Source organism: Pituophis catenifer, unplaced genomic scaffold (assembly GCF_029215685.1).
Source record: "Pituophis catenifer annectens isolate HBS135680 unplaced genomic scaffold, rPitCat1.0.hap2 SCAF_1, whole genome shotgun sequence".
NCBI lineage: Eukaryota > Metazoa > Chordata > Lepidosauria > Squamata > Colubridae > Pituophis > Pituophis catenifer.
The window spans coordinates 330,915,773-330,924,714 of NW_027256881.1; positions in this window are offsets into that span (position 1 = coordinate 330,915,773).

Consider the following 8,942-nt stretch of genomic DNA (forward strand, 5'->3'; position numbering starts at 1 on the left):
TCCGCGCGCACCAGCAACCGGCACAAAAGACCGCCCGCCTGCAGGAAAAGTCAACCGCAGGACTCGAACTCACCACCCGCTACACCGACAACGCGAGGCCCGAGGCAGAAGAGAAGGACCAGCTACTCACCAACGCCACGACACCCATCAGGCCAGTCCACGCGACCAGGGACCAGCGACCACGAGGGAGGATCAGCCGCCGCCGCCGCCATTGCCGCCGAGCCGCCGGGAGCAGGAAGTCCTCAACCTACGACCTCCGCTGCTGCCGCGCCGCCGACCCGCGAAAGTCCTCGACTTACGACCGCGTCGCCCCCTCACCTTCTGCCCTTCTTCGCCGGGGATCCGGCCATCCAGCAGTGGTGTCCACCTCAGGGAGGGATCTTCGGACCCACCGGAGGCGGGTCCAGCCTCCCACCGACGGGCCTAGGCCTAGGCCTGGGAGCTCCAGCAACAGGAACCTCACCCGATGGACTCCAGCGCGGAATGAGCTTCGCGCATGCCCAGTACCTGCCTGTAATAAGAGAAGCAAGTTACATAGATCCAAGCAAGTACAGAATGGCCACAGACATCCCAAAGCCTTATTGTGAATTTAATCACAACTTGGACCATGGACAGCTCCCCCCAGTAAGTAACCTTACTAACATTTCTGGGGCAAATTATGCCAATTTGCCAAAACTGCAGTTAGATGGGGGTAATATTATAGAGTGGAGCCAACAATTAAGAGTTGCTCTCATGAGAGAGAATGCACTGTTCCTAGCTAACAAACCTCCCCAAAAGCCCTGGTCACTGGAAATTGACTGCATTCATCACAGGGCATTTTGCATCATGTTAACCTCCATTCCATCCGCTATGTATCCATCTATTGAGGACAATCTAACTGTTTATGATATTATGCAAAAATTATGTAACCTGTTTTATAGCCAAAGCAGAGCCACCACCACTAGACTATCCAGGGAGTTCCACTCCACCAAGCATAAGGCAGGGGTCCCCATGAGTGAGCACATCTTAAAGATGAATGCTGCAAGGACAGAACTCATGCAGAGGGGGGAAATCATCACTGAAGAGAGCATGATAAGCATAATCATAAACTCTCTTGATAGCAGCTGGGACATATTCATGACCCAACTAAATAGCCTCAACATGCAATACCTCACACTAGGCTCACTGACCAGTCAGCTTGTTGCAGAGGACACCCTGAGGAGGGAACGCCAACTAGCCAAAGGGGACCCCAGACCCACAAAGAGGGTGGATTTCCAGGATAGGGCCAGGGATACCTCAGAATGTTATGCTTGTGGATCGAGGAACCACTTAAAAAAGGATTGCCCCAGGAACCATAGGGATAGGGGGCAGCACGACAGTAGAGGGGGAAGGTCACCTGAACGCAGGTACCCAAAGGAAAGGGGGCGAGGATGGTCACCCAACCCCAAGAAACACCACGAGCGCAGAGACCACTCCAGGGAGAGTAGCTCTGGCTCCATGTACGGGATCAGGCACGATGACCCAGATGACAAACACAAGATAGAGAGAAACTCATGGCTTCTAGATTCAGGGGCCACAAGTCACACTACCTGTAACCCAGAGCTGCTAGACTCACTCACAAAAATAGACTCAGAGATAAAGGTGGCAAACCAAAGCAAGGTCAGAGTAGTGGGGAAAGGAAACGTACACATCACACAGCTAGGGGACTTAAAGGAGGTACTGTACATACCAGAGATTCCCCACAATGTGCTAGCCATCACGAGGCTAACACGAGACACAAATATAGAAATAAAGTTTAAAGATGGAAAGGCACACTTGATCAAGCAGGGGAAAGAGATAGGAAAGGTAACCATACACGAGGGACTCCCCTACTTCACACCCAATGCAAGAGAGGAAGAAGGCATTGATACCAGCACAAACCACAGGATAGATAAGTATCCAGAAACAGAGGGGGTGCAGCAGGAGGCAGGAAGTAGCCATGAGAAGACAAGCAAGTCCGTATCTATCGGCAAGCCACTGCATGATAACTGCGCCCATCTCCTCCACAGGAGACTGGGACACATAAGCTTCCCCATTGTAAAGAAAATGACGGAATGTACCGAGGGTCTCAAAGTAAAGAACTGCGAAAACTACTTGGAGTGTTCAGTTTGTAAGCGTTCTAAGATCAAGGTTAAGGCCATCCCCAGGGGATCCAAACGAACCACGGAATACCCCTTCCAATTGGTGCATATGGACTTGGTAGGGCCAATGAAACCCTCTGTAGGACATAGGAAGCGGTTCTTCCTCACGATTGTAGATGACTACACCAGGTACGGGTATGTCTACTCCCTGAGACACAAAAATGAAGTGTTCCAAAGGTTTAAAGAATTCCACAGGAGAGTAGACATGCAACACAACATGAGAATAAGGCAGATAATGACCGATAGGGGCTCAGAGTTCATGGCCAAAGAGTTCACAAGGTGGCTGAGGGAGCAGGGCATAGCGCATTACACCTCTTCACCTTTCTCCCCCTTCCAAAATGGAGTCTCTGAGAGAAAAAACGGGGTGTTGCAAACCATGATGAGATGCGCCCTGGAGGATGCTGAGATGGGGCAGCATTTCTGGTCAGAGGCATTACACTACGCCAATTACACCCTGAATAGACTGTGGTCAAGCTCTATCAATAAGACACCATACGAGATGCTATACAACAGAAAGCCCAACATTGCTCACTTACACATATTCGGCGCCCCAGCTGATGTCCACATTCCCAGGCAGCTAAGAAGAAAGGGGGAAAAATTATCAAAAAGGTTAAGGTTCGTGGGTTACGAACCGGGCACAAAGGGCTACAGATTTGTCGACAACAATAACCGTTTTGTGGTTTCCAGATCAGCCAGTTTCCACGAAAACGCAAACTGGTCGAGGGTACACTCCAATGACATCCCAACCAATAGGGTCACGTTCGAGCATGACCAAGGGGAAAGGGAGGTCAGAGAGGTCACAGGGCACAAAGCCAACCATCGCAAGGCAAGCGTCAAAGGTTGGAAAGAAGGGCACCCCTCACTGAAGATAGATGACCTAACGGATAATGAGGCAGACAACATGCAGGAAACCGAACCAACCCCCAGCAGGCCAATCAGAGGAACCAGAAACAAGCTACCAAAGAAGTTAGAGGACTACGTTATGACCATCCACAACACCCATTTCACGCCCAGCTCATATGAGGACATCCTCGGGCTCCCCCAGGAAGAAAAAGAAAAATGGATGTCTGCCATGGAGAAGGAGATGGAAAGCCTAAGGAACCTCCAGGTATACTCACCTGCCCAAGTTCCAGGGGACAAAAAACCAATAGGAACCAAATGGGTGTTCAGGGTCAAGACATTAGAGGACAACAAGGTCCTATACAAGGCAAGATTAGTCGCGCAGGGTTTCGCCCAAAGATACCCCGAAGACTATACAGACACCTACTCGCCAACCGTCAGGGCGGAGAGCGTCAAAAGCGCCCTGGTGATAGCCACCATCCTAGGCTTGGAGGTCTTCCAGTTCGACGTGCAAACAGCGTACCTGCACGCCGAGTTGGACAAAGAAATATACGTCAAGGCGCCGCCTGGATACAACAAAGGCGAGGACCAAACCTGGCTGCTGAACAAAAGCCTGTACGGACTCAAGCAGTCAGGCAAAAGGTGGTATGACTGCCTGGCCAAGGCCCTCAGATCCATGGGCTTCGAGGCCACCTCAGCCGACAAATGTTTCTTTACGAGGAGAGAAAACAACACATTCGAGGGTGTGCTCGTTTACGTGGACGACATCTTGTACATCAGCAAACACAAGGACAGATGTGACAAGTTCGCCACCGACCTGGGTAGCCACTTCTCCCTAAAGTCACTCGGGAAGATTGACAGGTACCTAGGGGTCCAAGTGATAAAAACCAACAAGGGCTTCCGCCTCTCCCAGAGAGAAAAGATCATCGAGCTGCTGTCCAAATGCAACATGTCCGAAGCAAAACCCAGCGAGACCCCCATGCAGCCTGAGTTCCTGAAGACCATGTATGAGGAATCTGAACCCTTCACAGACAACAAACTGTATAGATCAACGATAGGGTCACTGCTATACATATCCAACTGGACCAGGCCCGACATCGCCTTAGCCGTCAATCTACTGTCCAGGCATGTAAGCAAGCCCACGTTAATACACTGGAACGCCATCAAAAGACTACTCAGATACTTAAAATTCAGCGCGGATGCCCTACTCTGCCTAGAACCAGAAACATCCGAGAAACCAAAGCTAACCTGCTATGCTGACGCTGACTGGGCTGGGGACATAGGATGCAGAAAAAGCACCTCTGGCTACGTGCTACTACTCAACAATTGCCCCATCCATTGGTACACTGGAAAGCAAAAACTGGTGGCCACATCAACCACGGAAGCAGAATTTGTTTGCCTATCAAAGGCCGCAAACAATTTAGTATGGTTCGATGACCTGCTCTGCGACATCTGGGCTGAACCCTCATATCCAATAGTTATCCACGAAGACAACAAAGCAGCAATAGAGATCTCTAGGGCCGATGCCATAGGTCAGCGTTCTAGACACATTGACATTAAATACAAACACGTCAGGCAGTTTTCAGAGATAGGATTCATTAGAGCAGTACACTGTGACACAGAGGAGCAAACAGCAGATATTCTCACTAAACCCCTACCACATAAACAACATGCTTACCTAATGTCAAAAATGCGTGTTTGCTTGTAATTCATGTCTGTACTTGTGTATTTCCTGTATGTGCGCATACATTACCCCTGGTATCCAGTTAGGCATTTAGAGGGGGTTTTGTCATGATAAATGCCTAACTATTACTTCTCCCTGACCACCCGGTCCTTCAAGGGTTAACTAACCACATATCCCATAATCCCTGTAACCACTCCTTACCTCTTGACCCCTCCTCCTGGGTACAAAAGGGCCAACCACATGTTCCACAGTTGATTCCAGATGTATACCTGAAAGAGAAAGGTACAAGGTCAGTGACCTCCAGTACCAACAGACCAACAATAAAACTACTGAAAAGAATTGGGCTATGTCTTTGAGTTATTGGGCTAGATCCAGTTTCTAACAAAGTTTTCATTACAAATGTTTTCAGCTCCTTAGCCCAAAACAGCAGGAAACAGGTTTATTGGTTTCCAGCAATGGTAGAAGGCCATTTCAGGTGCTGCAGGAAAGATTAGGGCTGGTTGGTTCTCTGTATTCCAGATGCCTAACTCCATCCATGCTGGACATTCACTCTCTGGCCATTCCTTTCTTAAGGTAGGTAGCTGAATGTTTGAAAGACTCATCAGGATTATATGTGATTTCATAATCACTGGATTTTTTTAATGAATGACATCTTCTAATTAAGAGAAATGATGGAGTTCAAGAGCAGTTTACAAATGAAAATGTTGCAGAACTCAAAATGGGTTTAAAATGCGTATGTGTTTGTAAATAAATCAAATATTACAAAATAAGTGTGTATGCCCTATTCTTTTCTTTACAAAGGAACAAAGACCTCTAGAAATCCTATCTCAGATATTTGCTAAATTGTAAAACTGTATTCTTAAACTCACAACCACAATTGCACCAGAATTTCTATTGCTAACCAAGACAACTGCTAAGTGAATTGCGCTTGATTTTCCAACCTTTTTTGCTCTGATATTTCAGCAAATCACTTCATTTGTTAAGTGATTCCTGCGGTTCAGTGGTGGGTTTCAAAAATTTTTACTACCGGTTCTGTGGGTGAGGCTTGGTGGGCGTGGCATGGCTTGGTGGCATGGCAGGGGAGATACTGTAAAATCTCCATTCTCTCCCCAATCCAGGGGAAGGTTACTGCAAAATCTCCATTTCCTCTCGATCAGCTGGGACTTGGGAGGTAGAGAATAGATGGGGGTGGGGCCAGTCAGAATTTTTACTACCGGTTCTCCGAACTACTCAAAAGTTCCGCTACCGGTTCTCCAGAACTGGTCAGAACCTGCTGAAATCCACCTCTGCTACGGTTGTCAAGTGAATCCATCTTCCCCTACTGACTTTGCTTGTTGGAGGTCAAATGGGAAGGTCACAAATAAGGATCACATGATCCAAAGATACTGCAACAATTATACATATATACATGCTGGTTGCCAAGCACCTGATTGTAAGTCGAGAACTATATGTATTATGTAGAGTTGCTCATATTACACACTTATCACGGTGTACAAATTTTTTTGTTTCTTCATGAATAATCAATTCCCAATTTCAGGATGGAAATACTGGTGCTATCAAATTTATATTAGAATTCTCTGTTCGGTTATGTAGGATAGGAGATGTAAAACTGGCTTACTCAGTACAGGCATTCCTCAATTTACAAACATTCATTTAGTGACCATTCAAAGTTATAATGGCACTGAAAAAAATGACTTACAATTGGTCCTCACACCCCATGGTCATATTGTAGGAAGTTAGCACCCACTCCTTTCCTGGAAGAGTGAAATATTTTAGGAAATATGAAAAAGGCAGAATATTATATTTCCCTGGATGAGAAATGGATAAACATGTTTTGAAGCAACTCCCATCTTCCTGCCCCCACCCTTTGTCATTAGGCCATTAAGGCTTGGGCCAGTCTATTCTACATAACAAAGATCTACCTCCTTCAGGCAAAGACATAGTAGGAATTGCCAAAGATCCAACAAAGATAGGATTAGCCCTCTACACAATAGCAGCAGAAACTCACCACATGTGACCTGGGAAGCATGTGACCTGGGAAGCACATGTGACCATCAGCCAGCTAGCAAAGACCCCCACCCCCTGGGAATCTGACAACCAATCAGGATACTCTTTCTGGGCCCCAGGAAGTTCAAAGCTAGAGAGAACATAAAAACCCGAGGATTTACTGTATCTGCCCTTTTCTGTTCAGGAACTCAAGCCATGTGATCCTGTTCATCATTAAACCATCTTTCCAAGCAGTCTCCGTGTTTCCAGTGTCTTTTTCCCCACTTGGAGCAGAATCCAGAAGGAGATTTCTTCCAACAATTTGATCAAAATTCAGGTATTTGGCAACCAGCATGTGTTTACGATGCTTTAGTGTCTTATTTGTGTCATGGGATCATCAACTGCAATCTTTCCAGCCCACTTCTGACAAGCAAAGTCAATGGGGGAAGCTGCATTTGCTTAACATCTATGTGATTCACTTAATAGCAACAGGAAAGTTTATAAGATTGACTGCAAGTCATTTAGCAACTGCCTTGCTTAGCAATGGAAATGTTGGTTCCAATTGTGGTCATACATTGAGGACTACATCAGGGGTGGGTTCCACTTACCTTTACTACGAGTTTGCAACGGGAGCTCACGCACTTGTCAGTGATGATGTTGGGGGTGGGTGGGCGGAGGGAGCAACCCACCACTGGACTACATGTAAAATCTCTGAAATATCCTGTCCAAACCTTGATGTACCTTCCAATTTCTTCCTGAATCTATCCCTAATGTTAGGGATAGCCAGTTCTTACACTCTGACACTTTTGGTAGGGGTGGGAGGAGCTGTTTGTGATGAATGGGAACAATCTGTAGGTATCTCTTCTACAGGCCCTGCATTTCAAGCTACAGAACTACTTTACATCCTACAACAGGGCTTGGCAACTTTAAGCCTGGCAGACTTCAACTCCCAGAAAGCAAAGCTGGGTAGGGAATTCTGGGAGTTGAAGTCCGCCAGGCTTAAAGTTGCCAAGGTTGGAGACCCCTGTTCTACAACTCACATTCCCCTAAATAATTTGTTTTAATAATAATAATAATCTGTAAAAATGTACATAAATGCACAAGTGTAAAGCAGAACTGACTTCTACTTTTGGAACACAACTGCAATCATCTAACTAATATAATCTTGCTTAATCCCAGCAATTTTAAGATGTGTGGACTTCAATTCTCAGAATTCCCCAGTCTGCAATTCTGGGAGTTGAAGTCCACCCATCTTAAAGCTGCCAAGGTTGAGAAACAATGATACGGAAGCAGCATCATGCCGTGATAAAAACAACTCCCATCCCTTTTGTATGTGAGTGCAAGGTCAAGTCACAATATATTTACAAGGGGGCAAAACTTGAGATGCAAAGCTGCTTATAGTCATGCGACCTCTACTTTCACCATTCCCACCCACCTGTCAATTATTAGGGTGCTTTCGATCCACTCATGCAAAACAGTCATTCAAAGCCTGGGGCAAGTGAGTCCCTAACCTTGCTTTGCCACTCCCACAATTAGACCCACCAGCTGATTTTGACAAGCAACAGCGGTGGGAAACCATGCTGCGAGAAATCCACCATTCCCTTGTTTTTCTTGCACACAATCAACAGGGGCACCGCCATTGGACGGCATCCTGCCTGCGGCAGAATAGGGACCAGCCCTCGAGCAAACCAGGCAATTTTAGACAGTGTCCATTTTCTGCGGTTTTAAGAATTGGCGGATAGTACTTTTTAAATGACCCTGGGCGACTAATGCCAATTCTGCAATGTTAACTCTTTGCGCGCTGAAATGAAGCTGAGCCCCGGGGACTTTACGTCCCAATCCCTGCATCTAATAAGAGTGAGCAATTGGGATTCATTGTTTAGGAGGTCCACCGTCCACGCCCCCTTCTCCTTTGGGTGTGTCACTGTAGCCTTTCTTCCATTTCTCCTCCTTGATCTTGACTCCTTCCCGTTTTTTTTTTCCTTTCTCCCATTTCCCAGGATCCAATTCTCTGCACGTAGCAGTATCTCCCTTCGCCTGGTTGTTGGCTGTGATATTCTTACTTTGGCGACTCATTTAAGGTCTTGTGCTGTGCTAAGAAACGTCGGGCGCTTGAGAAAAAAGGAGAAAAACCAATAACTGGGAATATGATCACTATCGATTATTCTCAGTTTCCGATTTATTATCTCCCTCCGCCCCCCCCCCCATTCCTTTCTATATAAAATAAGAACTATGAACCATTGAGCGCCTATATGGCAAAGCACCAGCATTTA